Source organism: Malaclemys terrapin, chromosome 3 (assembly GCF_027887155.1).
Source record: "Malaclemys terrapin pileata isolate rMalTer1 chromosome 3, rMalTer1.hap1, whole genome shotgun sequence".
NCBI classification, from domain to species: domain Eukaryota; kingdom Metazoa; phylum Chordata; order Testudines; family Emydidae; genus Malaclemys; species Malaclemys terrapin.
In genome coordinates, this window is record NC_071507.1 from 74126179 (window position 1) to 74142292 (window position 16114).

Here is a 16114-nt window from a genome sequence, read left to right on the forward strand (position 1 = left end):
CTCACTCAGCATTTAACTTTTAAGTGCTGAAGTTACTTTGGCACCTAAGTTTCTGCCTCTGCGCATGCATGCTCCTGCCCCACGCTAAGGGGTTGTCTACATGGCAACGTTAAAGCACTGCTGCAGCAGCACTTTAACGTGGCTTGTATAGTCGCAGCGCAGCGCTGGGCGAGTTTTCTCCTAGCACTCAAAAACCCACCTCCATGAGGGGCGTAGCTCCCAGCGCTGGTGCACTGTCTACACTGACACGTTACAATGCTGAAACATGCAGCGCTCAGGGGGTGTTTTTTCACACCTCTGAGTGAGAAAGTTGCAGCACTTAAGGTGTCAGTGTAGACAAGTCTTAAGTCTCTAGATGCCTATCTCCTGCCTAGGTCCCAGAGAGATTCACAAACTAAGGGAAGGCATGCATTTGCCTGTCTAAGGCCTGGTCTACACTACGAGGTTAGGTCGAATTTAGCCGCATTAGGTCGATTTTATAATGAATGCATCTACACAACCAACCCCTTTCCGCCGACCTAAAGGGCTCTTAAAATCGACTGCTGTACTCCTCCCCGACTTGGGGAGTAGCTCTAAAATTGACCTTTCTGGATTGAATTTGGGGTAGTGCAGACACAGCATTGTGCAATTCGATGGTATTGGCCTCTGGGAGCTATCCCAGAGTGCTCCAATGTGACCGCTTTGGACAGCGCTTTCAACTCCGATGCACTAGCCAGGTATATAGGAAAAGCACCGGGAACTTTTGAATTTTGTTTCCTGTTTGTCAGCGTGGCGAGCTCAGTAGCACAGGTGACCATGCAGTCCCAGAATCGAAAACTAGCTCCAGCATGGAGCAAATGGGAGACACTGGATCTGACTGCTGTATGGGGAGAAGAATCTGTGCAGGCAGAACTCCGATCCAGCAGAAGAAATGCTAATATATATGACAAAAATCGCACAGGGCATGGTGAACAGAGGCTACATGATATCCCAAAATTGCCACATCCTATGCTTTCAGGAACGTCTGTGTCCATGCAGAGCCCAACCAGGTAGCTGTGCTCAGAGGCGGCTTACCACATAGGGTCCTATTCAGAATTGTACTTGTTTTAAAAAAAATTCTTCTGCTTGTGGGCTCAGTAGGTCAGTTTATTATTGATCAGATTTAGTGTTCTATATTGTTTCTCTAATGGCTCTTAATTGAATTAACTAATTTGTTCTGCTCACTGCCAAGAAATTAAAACAAGAGATGAAAGATATTTTTTTTAAATCAAAATAAAGGGAATTGTTTTTAAAAAAGTCTCTTTCTCAATAATTTACTGAGAAAATAATTTGCAGAGATTAGCAAGATTTTTTTATGTTTTATTTTTTTTTATAAAGAAAACACCTTGCTCCTACAAACCCTGTATTTTCATACACCAATGTAATTAGTCCAAGTAAGGCAATTTCAGAATCCAGTATATTTATATTTAACTCAACTGCAGACAGAGCTAGAGGTTGTGGATTATTCAGATGAAAACATAAATTGTTATGTACTGTGCCTTATAGTCTTAAACCATGTTTTTCAGAGGGGTAGATAATTGGTTAAGACTGCTTTAGTTTTGTGCCAAGTGATAGCATTAACAAGAGGAAACCCAATAAGTTGCAGCTGATAATAATTATGGCAGCTGGGAGACCAAAGATTTCCTTCTAGCATGGTTGCTAGGAATCTAACACTCTTCTCACCTCCCCCCCAGAAATAAACTCATTGGTATGAGAGACTAGTATTTTGTACTGCTGCTTTGTATTGTGAGATTTGGATCACTGGGAATAAGATTAATTGAGGAAGAAAGATCCAGATTGAAAAGAGAGCGTCTGTGTTTTCTTCTTAAAGCATGCATCCCCATCTTCATTGTTAAACTGTTCTTGGAACCAAAGTAGTGCAGAAAGGTTATTAGAACGAGTGTGACTACATGCAAATTAATAGCTAATCTGGGAATGAATACCAGAGATTAATTTACTCGAGTGCCAATGCGTACAGTATGCTGTGATAACTGCAGCTGAAGCATTTTCTGATCATCACTTGTGCCCCATGATTGAATTCAGCCACGAATCCCTTTCAAAGCCATTTTATCTTTATAAATCTGCTTTAACTTTTAAACATTATGGGCTACACACTGACTTCAGTTACACCTATTCAGCCACATTCACTACAGTGAAGGAGAGCGGTTGGAGGTGTAACAATCTTCACTTGGATAGACTTCACTGCTGTTGCACAGGCATAAGTGAAAATATAATTTGAGTTTTATATTAAAACAAAGACAAAGCTTTAAAATCTTTGTCCAAATATTTCTTTATTTTCTATTTTTCCATATACTGTAGTATTCCTGAGATATGGGATACAGGACAAAAAGTTGTCCTGTTTCCAACTAAAATGTGTGTACATCTTGAAAAACAGACTATAAATGTGTGGCAGCTAATCCAGAGACAAATTCCTTTTTCTCTCTCTTGTATTCTAGCTGCCATTACCTGATAGAGATTCAGTCAGACATTCCTTAAGGTGAAAGTGATGGTCTTTCACCAATGCCATCCTATATTGAGAGAAAAATATTAGCTTCAGCTAGTAAGTGATCTAGGTGGTTTAGCTAAATTTGCTAGCTAGCAATGAGTAACTGTATTTTTCCGGACTGATATCCACAAATATAACACCAAAATACGGTTATTTTTACCCAAAGCAAATCCATGGAATTAGCTCTGCTTAAAAATGGAGAAAAGATCACTCTTACCTTTCCTAATTATCATTCCTTCTTTTAAAATCAATAACAATTTTCAGTACTGTTGTCTGTATCCACCTGTTTTTTTGACATGGATGGAGGCATTTGTATGCATGAGAGAAGTCTTCACTGCACACTAATTGTGGCCTGTCTTCATTCTGGCAGATTTTGCTTATCTGTGCAGTCTGTGATTTTAAAAGCATCAGAAAGTTCTGTATAATGATTTTTTTAAAAAATGTGACAGAAAATATGATGAAATTAAATGTGAAAGAATGAAAGATTCAAAAGGAAGAATGGGGGGGAAGCACTCGAGTTAGAGATGAAATATTAGGTCATCTAGTCCATCTCCCTAGCCCGTTAGGTATGATGAAGGCCTGAACTAAAGCCCATTGAAGTCAATGGGAATCTTTTGATCAACTTCCATGGGCTTTGCAGCAAGCTCTTATTCCCTAAACTACAATTCTTAAGGCTACAGGCACCTTTTTTTAAATAGCTATTTATATTTGATTAAGGATATTTGCATGCAAGTACACAGATGGTTATGCAGGTTTTAAGTCTGGTATAGTATAATTCATACAGGTAAGAGCACAGGTACCAGATGCAAGTTCTGTTTTATATAAAAGTACACAGATATTTAGGGAACTTTTGCTATCGACACAAGTGCATAGTTGCACAAATAATTGCCTCTCTTGCTAGCTAGGTTTTTATATCAAACCCATTTCTAGGTGTCTGAGCATCTTACATTCTTCTGGTTGAACAAAAGCTCCAAAGGAGAAATTTCTGGATGCATCAGGAAGAGGATATTGACAAGGAGTACAGAAGTAATATTTCCCCCCCCCCCTCTATTTTTCCAAGACCATTATGGGGATACTGTGTCAAGTCTCTGACTTAGAAGCCTAGGTCACTTTTTCAAAAATGATTTAAATGCCTTTGCGGATATGGGCCTAGGAGGCTAGGCCCCATTTTTAGGTGCCACTGATTAACAAAACCCCCACTTGGCTTCCACCTAACCTCACTCGACACTTAATATTTTGCCACAAAAGTCCCCTAAACACCTGAGTTTCTTCCTCTGGGCACGCATGCTAGCACCTCATTCTAAGCACCTGGGCCTCTCACCTAAGCCCCAGAATGATCCACAGAGCAGGGGAAAATAGGTGTCCACCATCTTCTCTGTGGGCTCCATTCTAAAGCTAGCAAGGTTGGTAGCACCTCCCTTATAAATGTTTAACCCAGTGACTAGACCACTCACCCAGGATGTGGGAGACCTAGATTCAGTTTCCCCCTCTGCTGGAGGGGGGTGGGGGGGAAGAGGACAGGAACACCTCACACACCTCTCAAGAGCTAACCACTGGACTATGAGATATTCTGATGTGGGGCTCAGTAGAGTGTAGCATTTGATTAAGGTCATTATCTTTCTTTCCTGTTACTACCCATTGGCTAATGGTTAACTGGTGGGCAAGTGAAGAGAAGTTAATAAAAAGAATAGAATTAACTTGCACTCCATGTATTCTCTCTCTCAAAAAAAATTAAAGTCTAATCCTCAAAGCTTTTCTTGTATTTTGAAATACGGCTGTAAGGCTCAGGGCAAAGTTGATGTTCTTTTCCCTCTGTCATATCTATGTAGAGCCTAGCAGTCCAACACAGCTAGTGTTATCACACTGATAATATATATAGGCTAGGCCACATGCTAGTAACTGTCACTACTAGGCTGAAAAGTACCATAGGCCTAATTAAATCAGTAATGGGTTTTCCACTTTTGTACTCGCTGAGTGACAGTTTAATAAGGCACTCTATACTGATCCTATAAATCAGAACCAACCTTCATCTTAACAAGATACATCTCAAGTGTGCTGAAAATTAGTTCCAAGGAAACTCAGTCCTTAATATTTCCAGTAACCACACATTTCTATTTGTTTACACTAATTTTATTACCTATATTTGAAAAGCCTGACCCTGAATATGTTCGCTTCAGCGCAGCGCATTAAGAAAAATACATTTACTTCTTAAAATAAAAAAAACTAGATGAAAAGAATTAAATGTTAGGAAGTTATCAAATAGGAAATTATGTCAAAAATAGTTTTGCATCCAGATATAGAACAAAATCCCTCTGGATTAACCCCATTCAGCTTTATATTATACTCGAAATGCAAATTTAATATCTGTAAAACAGCTCTCTTGGAATTAATTGGATCCTTTTGCTGCAAATGGAATAACTTAAAAGTGAGCCACAGAGCAGACTTGTTGACTTTAAATAAAATCCGTTTATATTTGAGTAAATCAGGCCCTGATAGAGAAAGCAATTGAGCACCTGCTTTAAAGTTAGCAGGTGTTCAAGTACTTTGTTGGGCTGAAGTCTTATGGCTTGTCTACACTAGCTGCCGGATCGGCAGGCAGCGATCGATCCAGCAGGGATCAATTTATCACATTTAGTATAAATGCGATAAATCTACCGCTAAGCACTCTCCCATCGATTCCGGTACTGCACCAGAACAAGGAGCCCAAGCGGAGTTGACAGGAGAGCGTCCGCTGTTGACTTACCGCAATGAAGACACTGAGGTAAGTAAATCTAATATGCAACTTCAGCTACATGAATAGTGTAGCTGAAGTTGACATATCTTAGATTGACCCCACGCAGTAGTGTAGACAAGCCCTTAGTGAGGGACAGAGTCAAAGATAAGGCTTAGGCGTGAACGTTGACTGTAATTATATGATTATTTCTTTAATATCTGGAGGACAAAACTTGGTTTGCTTCTAACACCACCTCTGAGTCCCCCAAAGTTCTTGACATATTTTATTTTTAATAGGGTAAGATGCTCACATATTGACTTATTATGCAAAAACACCCAATATAGTCAACCTGACCAAATCCAAGTAAAAGAACAATGGAAATGTGGCCAAAAATGTCTACTACAGCTGGTCAAAAGTGAGGGAGGAAAGTTACATTAAAATAATTTAATTTTTAAATTCAAAAAACATTTCAAAACAGCTCTCATCTGTACCTATCCTCCAGTGACATGAAAGAGTTAATACTCACCCATGGTTAATAAGGATATTGGAGATACAATATTTCTCTGTACATAACTGGTACTTCAGAGGCCACTGTGTGGTTATTGTTCGGTACTGTGAATTCTGACTTCCTAAATGACTGTTACAAACCAGCCCAGTATCCCCTGTACAGCCACTGGTTTGATATAGGTTGCTGGTCCCGTGTGCTTCCAAGCTAACTGGATCTGGCTGGAATTTAGCCACTGTTTCTAGTTCTGGGATGTTCAGGAATGCTCCTGAGTTAACACCTTTGTCTGAGATCCTTCCATGAACTGTCCAGCTGCCGTAAACCCCAAAACCAGCCTCGTGGACCCCCCCCGATCTTCTCCCAGCCCATGTCATTTACACATGCTCCCTCAGAGCTCTAATCACAGCCCTGGGCACTCCAGGCTAACTTGTTTAACCCATGGGCGACAGAGTGCCAGGAATGTAAGGAACACAGACTTAGCAAAGGAATTTCTTAACAGCATTGACTTTATTATGAAAGGACCCGAGAGTTACAGGTCTATGGAAATAAAAGTGCTGAGCTGTACAGCACTCTCCTTCTCCTTCCTCCTCCCTATTAGAATAAGTTCACCACTTCATGATTCAATGATTCACCTGTATTACAGGCCAGGCAGAGTCCTCCTTGCCCTCTCTCTCTTGACTTCCTTCATGTAGCAATGGCCACCCCCCTGGTACAGAGTAGGATCCCACTCTTAACTAAGGCTACAGCTCTGTGCCATGTACTCCAAGTCCAAACAATGAAGTTCCATATCAAACAGTCATACTTGTTCCTCACCCTAACCAGACACCTTTTGTGGACACCTATGGAGAAAGTCTAGTGGTGTATGGCAGGGGTGGGGAATCTCCAGCCAGTTGCTTAATTTCATCCAGCCTGTGGCAAGTCTCCGCACCATGGGCTGAAAGCCTTGAACATTGGCGCTCCCCTGTGGGGCTGGAGCTGTGAGCACTAGCTCACCTCGCTGCAGGGGGAGGGTTGCCAGGCTGTTAAATGTCCGGTCACCTCCGCACAGCTCCCGGAAGTGACTGGCATGTCCTGCAGCCCCTAGGAGCAGGGGTGATCAGGGAAGCTCCGTGTTCTGTACCCAGTGTCGGCTCCACTTCTCCCATTGGGCAGGAACTTCGGCCAATGGGAGCTGCTGGGGTGGGGCCTGTGGGCACGAGCACCACGCAGAGCCTCCTGACCCCTCTGCCTAGGGCCAGACATGGCGGCTGCTTCTGGGGCACAGTGTAGAGCCAGGGCGGGCAGGGAGCCTGCTTTAGCCCCACTGCCTGTGAGCCTCCTGAGGTAAGTGCTGCCTGGCTGGAGTCTGCACCCCAAACTCCTGCCCCAGGTCGGAACCCCCTCCTGCACCCTAACTCCATCTCAGAGCCTACACCCCGCACTCCCTCCCGCACCCTAAATCTCTCCCAGAGCTCACACCTCCACCCACCCCCGACCTCCCTGCCCTAGCCCTGAGCCTGCCCCCACACTCCAAACCCCTTGACCCCGGCCCAGAGCCCCCACCCACATCCTGAATCCCTAATTTCTACCCCAGGAGCCATGGGGAAGCTCCGAGCTTCCACCCCCTACCCCCACACCTGAGGGGTTGTGTGTGTCCCACGACTGATTTTTTTTCTGTGGGTCAGTGACTCTGATAGAAAAAAGGTTCCCTACCACTGGTCAACGGAGATGGACCAGTTTTAAGAATCTCTGAAAGTCAATAGGTTCAGACTGCAGGCTTGATTGCTCTCAGTGATGGCCCTTTAATGGGATATTGAATACCCTTCCTGGTCAGGGCAGCTGTCTGGAAGGTAGCAGCACCATCCTCCCCTGCATTCAAATCAGTGCTAACCCTTTAACACCGGTACAGCACATACAACATTACAAACTCCCTAGTTTTATACAGATCTATCCCACTGTCACAGCAACCACCATCCATCCTGAGATTCATTTGTACAATTGTAATCAATCTCACTATTTTTCACTTCAATCTTTGGAAGCATTTAAGTGCTAAAATTATAAACTGTTTGGGGCCTGGACCATTTGTTAATATCTTTAAACATATCTGTGAAATGCTTAGCAAAAATAGGTCCCAAATGCTACTGCACTACACATTATAAATAATAATGTGGGCAAGCATGCAAAGACAATACAAAGGGAAGGGTTAAGGAGGTCCAGTGTAGTGAAACATTCACACAAAGGCCACTCCTAGCCAATGACTAAGCTTCATATGAAAAGGGTTTGCTCGTGAAAATTATAATGCACCTTGGGTGATAGCATCTTTTCCTTCAAACCACTAGTAAGGTCTAGTATGCCCACAAAACTGGACCATATTCTGCTACTGCTGGGTATAGGTCAACTATTAGTCCCTCTGGTCATGTACCTGATGCACATTGGCATGGGAAGAATTGCGGAGTATCATCCCACTGCCTTTAGGTGACACATCTTTTGTTCTATGAAACAGTTAGATACATGGCTTTTGGCTACTAAATTCCTGCATATGTGGTGTACAATAAAAGTAGTAAGTATAATAGGAGGCTTAAAATACACTGGGTGCCTAAAGGTTAGTCTCTCCATCCCTTGTTTAGTCTATTTTAGGTTCATATTTGAAAGAGAAAGTCAAATCAAACCCTCATTTTTTTTCTCTTTATTAACTCATATTTGCAGATGAAATAGGTGAAATTCTATATCATCTGAAAGCAGTCAAAGTTAACTCCCTTCTATCTGCATTTTTAAAATCAATGAAAAATGTTTATATAATGGCAAATATTTTTAGAGAACTCTGGCATATTTGCAAATTACTCTATTTTTGCTTCAGGAAGAAAAAGTAAAACCAAGCATGGTGCAACCATAGGCACACTGAAATACAGGTCTGAAATTTTTACAGCAACATCTATTTTGTAATTCTCCCATTAACATAATCTGACAGACATTTTTGACATAGGATTTATGTGTATTGCATAAATGCAGTTCTTGGCACTGATTGCATTAGACTTCAGATAAGCAACTTATAAAAATTAAAGTGGCTACTAATTTTGATTGCAGTTTAGATTTACTTTAATCATATGGTAGCTTTTGACAGAATATTTATTAGAGCAGTTTTCTTTGAAGTTTTTCCTCTATAGTAAGGGATTTATTCTGTTGAAGTATACACAATTCTTGTAGCATCAGTGAGAGTTGAGTGTGTATATCAAAGGGATAATACTTTTATGTGTCTAATAAGATCATAGAATCTATTTTAGAAAGTATGCTTAAAAATGTACTAACAAGTGTTCTTTACTATCTTCTACAGAATTGCAAGTCTACATTTGCTTAACTTTTGTCTAGGATCCTTTTCATAGTTTAGGATATGTGCCATTTAAGCCTTAAATTTTAGCTTTTATAGCCACATAATGTGAATATAATGTAATGACAGTAATCCACTGAAATAGATAATCCACTTCTGAATTATACTAGCTGCTCCAGGCAGTATGCAATTGTGCAGAGCATGGTACATAACCGGAAAAGCAGTGTATCCCAAAATTTGCTAATAACGTAAATATTTTCAATGGGGACTAAGGGAGTTAGGCACCTAGGATATATATTTTTAAGTGTCAAATGGCACTTAGATGCCATTTGTACTTTTGAAAAATGTACCCCCGCCCCCCAATACTTATTGGCTTTCAATGAGAGCTGGGCACCTCCCTCACTTAGGTCCCTTTGAAAATTCTAGCTTCACTGGTTTATCACTTATTACTGTCCTCATTCAGTTGCAGGATATAGCTGTTACACTGTGGCTGTGCTTGGATGTCAAGCTCCAGCCTTCCCCTCATGTACTTTTAAAAACAAATGATTCCCAAAATCCCAAATTTGCTTGTAGATTCTGCATTCTAGACTAGGCTGTTGCCTTTCAGTGCAAGAAATGGCTGTAAAAATATTTCTATGGAGAGAGGGTTGTAGCTTCTTTATTGTACCCTGAGCTGCTTCATGGTCAGATGCTCTAACACTTCATTTTGGAAGTTAACCCAATTTATTTTGAATTAAGAAGTAGCAAATGAGTACCATGGTCAAAGCTTTAATTTTATTGATGCAGTCATTTTCAAGGAAGCATTAGCTGGAAAGCACAGATTTTTATGGTCTTTGCTCTATAGTGTCATACAGATGCATGAAGAACAAAAAAAAATGAGAGACCTCGTGAAGATCCAACATAAAGAGGGAAAAATACATTATAAAATGCACCCAATTAATAATCCATTAGCTTCTTGAACTGCATCATATTCACCTATGAACAAAGCCCTTGGGCATGGGATTCCATTGGCTAGTGGTGCCGGGTGGGAAGCTTAATTTTTCAGCTTTGCTAGAGGGTGGATTCAAAGAGATGGGTTTTTAAGAGATATTCGGTATTAAAGTTAAATCTCTGCACAGTGGTATAATGTTTAATTTACCAAATTGTGTTTTCTGTACAAGAGCTGAACAGTCCAGATTATGTCTTTACTCCCTTCAGTATATGTATGGAAACTAACACCTGGATCTCCTTGTACTCTCTCCCAGCTATAGATCAAAACCAAAATAAAAGCCCATTATGAAGCAGAAAAGCACACTCGTATGGAAAAACTGCCTATCCTCTCACCCTAAATAAAAAAAAAAAAAATGGAGAGTAGCATGGGCTTCACGGTCTCTATTTTATTTTCTTCTATGTAATCACCCCAACTTAAATATAAAGGAAGCATACTTGCAGGCCCAATTTTGGCTTTCCTATGACAGTGGCTAGAATAGGGTGACCAGACGTCCCGATTTTATTGGAACTGTCCTGATATTTGCTTTTTTTCCCCGCGTCCTGACTGATGTTCGGTTGGGACACTGAACAAAGCAGCAAATTTGCTCTCCACTCGGGCGCACAGACGGAGCCTGGAGGGACTCTCGCCCCCCCGACTCCGCCCCCTTTCCCCCCCATTGGATCCCCAAATCCCCTGCCCCAGCCTATCCCCTCACTGCCCCATTGGATCCCGAGCCGAGCCTGGGGAGGAGACGCTTCTGTGCAGCAGCCGGGGCACACAGGCCATGGCTGGCTGGGGCCGTGAGCGCTGCAGCGCACCACGGAGGCTGCTCCAGCCCTGCAGCCCGCGGGGCAGCGCAGAGCAGGCAGGGCCCGGGTAGGCGGTGCAGCCCGGGGGCGTGGGTCGCCGGAGACACGCGGCGGAGAGGGGCTCCGGGGGCGAGACTTGTCCTAGGCAGGGCGGCCGGCAGACAGGGGCGAGGAGCTGGTCGGGGTCCCCCGAACCGATACACTTCCCCGCTGCTGCCGGAGAGCCCCGCGCCTCTCCCCCTCAGCTGCGCTCCAGCGGCTCGCCCTGCCGGGAAGGAGCCACTGGTGCGCAGCCAAGCAGGAGAGGCGTGGAGCTCCCCACCGGTGGCGGGACACGCCGCACGTGCCCAGGGTAGGCCGGGGGGGCGGGAGGCTCCGTGGGGAGGGCAGCGTGCGCAGCCGGGGTGCTGTGTGCGATCCGGCGGCGTGGCTGGGGCCTGCTAATGCCCCCAGCCCCTGCAAAACTGCCTTTTTTTTTTTTTGCTCTGCTGCTGGGTTTTTTTGCCCCCCACGTCCTGATATTTCATCCCTGTGATCTGGTCACCCTAGGCTAGAAAAGCAATTTGAATAATTGTCTTCAAGCACAGCTCTCCACATCATACTGGCTATAACCATTATAACGGTTATAAAGGAGACAAAAAAGTCTTGTTCTCTTAGTCAGAGAAACCATGCTAGAATTCTGCTGGGAACAACTGTGCATCAAGAATGGATATGCCCAGGTTACATTAATTTGCCAACAACAGAACAGGCAGTGCATCCAGATGCCAACTGAAGTAACAACCTGCCATTATTCTGCGTATGGAGCCCCTACTGTAGCCTGGCATAAAACTGATGGTAGGACTCCATCTAGCCAGTTTTCACTTTGACACGTGCAGAGAGAGACTGCTCCATTCTCCCGTTGAATACAATGGCAAAATTCTGATTAGTTTTTAAAAGGGAAGCAGCGCTGAGACCAGAAGCAGCAAATCTTCCAACAGTTTATACGCAAGTAACTCTTCAGGCTAAATATTTGGACGAGAAATCTCAGAGGGATACTCTTTCTTAGGAGATTTATGGCACTACTGTTTTTGATCATGGCTGAGCACAGTTTGAGCAACCTCTCTCACGGCCTCTCTCAACTTTCACAAGCCTTTTCACTTCTACATTCTGGTCAAAATGAAAGTGACCACACACACACACACACACACACCCGCACCCACCCTTCTGAAACTTTCAGAAACTTAAGTTTTCAGTCCAAGCTCATCACTTTAAAAAGCCCAAAGGTTTGGTCAGTATCTCTCATTACAAGAAAGAGAACTTCTTTCAGAGCACATCTCACTATATACCTTGGTGTGCTAGTTATCTCAACTACTCTTCAGCTGAACTTCTGGAACAAGAGTCAGCATTCTCACCAGAGGATGCCCTGATTTTGGAATGACAACCTTTTGCAGTCTACCACAGCTGGATGTTGGACTCCTCTATGTTGCCTTTTGCTATTATCCATCTGAAAATGCTACTCTAATTTCTGCTGTAGGACAAGACAGTGTTCTTACTGTACAAGGTTATACAAAGGGGTCATGTCGGAGAAACTTGAACATTCCTTAGTCATCAAATATCACTTGCAAGGTTCCATGCAACACTTGGGTTAAGGCTTAGATGGCTAGCACACTGACATCACTTTCAGAAAGGCTTTTAGCAGCAGATTTTCACTGTGTTTGATACATTATTCCATGCTGATGAGCAAAGAAAGGAAGAAAATCAAAGGTTTCCCTTTTTGTAGTTGGATAGCCATTCATAGTCTTTGTTTAACTGTGCAAATTTGACACCATCCGATCAGGATTAAACAAAGACTGTGAATGGCTATCCAACTACAGAAGCAGTTTCTCCTCCCTTGGTGTTCACACCTCAACTGCTAGCAGAGCACCTCACCCTCCCTGATTGAACTAACATCATTATCTCCATACTGATTTATACCTGCCTCTCTGGAAATTTCCATTACTTGCATCTGAAGAAGTGAGGTTCTTACCCACGAAAGCTTATGTTCTCAATACTTCTGTTAGTCTTAAAAGGTGCCACAGGCCCCTCTGTTGCTTTTTTACAGATTCAGACTAACACGGCTACCCCTCTGATACTCTGAAGTAGACACTCCTGGTCATAAATCACTCCAGACAGTGAGACAGTATGGGAAATCTGTAACACAATGTAACACTGAACATGAAGCCCTCCTTTTCTGGTGGTTGCTTGGTACCCATCTTTATGCTCTGAGAGGAAAACCAGTATATAGACTATGCTTTGCAGTGTGTATTTCAACGTTTTAACTTTTGAACATACTGCAAGGTAGCAAGCAGTTGAGGAAGGAGTCCTGCATGTTTTACAAAGTTAGCAGGAGGTCGTTCTAACCTGGTGCATCTTAGCAGCTCCACAGCTACTGAAGGCAGCTCCTAAACCAGAGGAAAGGTTGACCTAGACCTCTGAAAGATGAAGTTGCAGCAATATTCTGGTGGCATATAGAGACAGCCCCAAACTATGGAATTTACATTCATTTGCAAGACAGTACATTTTATAAGTCTTACAAAAAGAACCATCCCAAAATTCAGTAATTTAGATAAAATGAAACCGAACAGCCAAACTCATGCTTAATATAGCTGATGAGACAAAACCCAACCACCCATGTATTACCCATCTTTTATTCAAATCTATAGACATTTATCCCCAGGACTTCGGTGGATTGGATAAAATGGAGTCCAGATCTGGATTTTGCTTTTGATAAACCAAAGCCAAATTATAACCTTCTTTGGAAGATCAAAGTATTCTCTACAAGCCAAGATTGAAGAAATAAAAGGGGAATCATATCAATAGAACAGGGCAGAGAGGGGAGCTCAGACCATCAGTCTCACATGTGGGCAGGGGGGTTGGGACCACCAGCCCCGCACATGGGTGAGCTTTGGCCCAGCCCCAGATGCCAGTGGGGAAGGGGACCTCAGGTTGGCCCCGTATAGGCAGGAAGGTTGGCCCTGCACAAGGGTACTGGCATCTTTCTCAACTTGGAAGAGCATTGTTTCCTTGTGTCTGTCTAGTGATGGATGCCAGTAATGGCTTCTGTCTTTGTTTATATCTTCCAAAATTCAACAACTATTTCAAGAGGCAGGATGACCTCATGCTGTTTTTCCCTTTCTGTGGGCTTCCTATCCCCTGTATGGAGATGGGGCTTCCACTGTTTCTGATTCCACCATGCTTACATTTACATAGGAGACATACACCACACAAGAATATTAATGATCAATGAGTTATTTTTCAAATGGTACCTCAAGGCATATTTTGTACAAAGATTATTACAATAATGTGTAGGGTGTGTATACAGGGGTGCTTAGTGTCACAGAATAATGCTGCACTTCTAATGCATCTTAACTGAAGAGTGTGTGTGTGTGTGTGTGTATATATATAAAAATAAAAAAAGAGAAAGAGAGAGAGAGAGAGACCTGCTCAGTGAAATATGGATCTGCGGTTAGGTCCAGATTTGAAACATCCTCAAAGTAATTTCCCTCACAAGTAAGACTTTAATCAAACAAAATGTTGGGGGTCAATACAGAGATAACTGTGTGAAATTTAATGGGTAATGATATACAGGAGATCAGACTAGATGAATGGTCCCTTATAGCTTTAAGCTCTAAGAAAAGTTTGGAAGTGTTTGAATTTGTTTTAACCCATTTGTTTGTTTTAACTAGTGCTACAATTTGGACCCAAGATAGGCCCTAATTTTGAACCTTCTACTCCAGGTTTGATGATGTTCCCCACCCAATACATCAAATCCAAAGACCTCAACACATGTTTTATATCACACACATGGATATAAAATAATTTCCAATGAAAAATTGTTAAATATAAAAAGAAAAATGTTTGTATCAGTGGTTTGAGATCCTTAAAGGGAAACTACTATATATGGTAGAATATCAGAGTTATAAAGCCCAGAGTTACACTGACCAATCAACCACACCCACAAATTTGGAACTGAAAGTACCCAATCAAGCAGCAGCAGAGACAAAAAAGCAAATACCATGCAGTACTGTGTTAAATGTGAATTAACAAAAAAAAAAATAAAGGGAAAGTTTAAAAAAAAAAAAAAGATTGGACAAGGTAAGGAAAAAAAAACTTTCTGTGCATTTTTCTTCTGCATAGTAAAGTTTCAAATTTGTATTAAGTCAATGTTTGGTTGTAAGATTTTGAAAGAACCACCATAATGTTTTGTTCAGAATTACGAACAACCTCCATTCCTGAGGTGTTTGTAATGTTGAGGTTCTACTGTATTAGGATTCTGGTATTCATCAGGATCCTGGAGTTGAAAAGAGAGCTGTCAAAAGAAAAAAAGCATTATGTATTTTCTCTCTCCCCCCAACCCACCTTATTCAGTAAAGCAACTGACAGAAGTAAAGTTACTGGCCTAAGAAAAGCAACTAGCAGTTGGCACGTACTATACCCTGAATGTAAAAAATAAACATACTTCAACTTTGGGGTGGGAGGGGAACCGTTGAATGCCAAATTGCTCAGGCATGCAGGAGTGAAATCAGGAAGGCCAAATCACACTTGGAGTTGCAGCTAGCAAAAGATGTTAAGAGTAACAAGAAGGGTTTCTTCAGATATGTTAGCAACAAGAAGGTGGTCAAGGAAAAAGTGTGGGCCCCTTACTGAATGAGGGAGGCAACCTAGTGACAGAGGATGTGGAAAAAGCCAACGTACTCAATGCTTTTTTTTGCCCCTGTCTTCATGAACAAAGGTCAGCTCCCAGACTACTGCACTGGGCAGCACAGCTTGGGGAGGAGGTGACCAGCCCTCTGTGGAGAAAGAAGTGGTTCAGGACTATTTAGAAAAGCTGGATGAGCACAAGTCCATGGGGCCGGGTGCTAAAGGAGTTGGCGGATGCGATTGCAGAGCCATTGGCCATTATCTTTGAAAACTCATGGCAATCGGGATGTCCCGGATGACTGGAAAAAGGCTAATGTAGTGCCCATCTTTAAAAAAGGGAAGAGGGAGGATCCGGGGAACTGCAGTCAGCCTCACCTCAGTCCCTGTAAAAATCAAGATGCAGGTCCTCAAGGAATCAATTCTGAAGCACATAGAGGAGAAGAAAGTGATCAGGAACAGTCAGCATGGATTCACCAAGGGCAAGTCATGCCTGTCTAACCTAATTGCCTTTTATGATGAGATAACTGGCTCTGTGGATGAGAGGAAAGCAGTGGATGTGTTATTCCTTGACTTTAGCGAAGCTTTTGATACGGTCTCCCACAGTATTCTTGATGGCAAGTTATAGCCAAT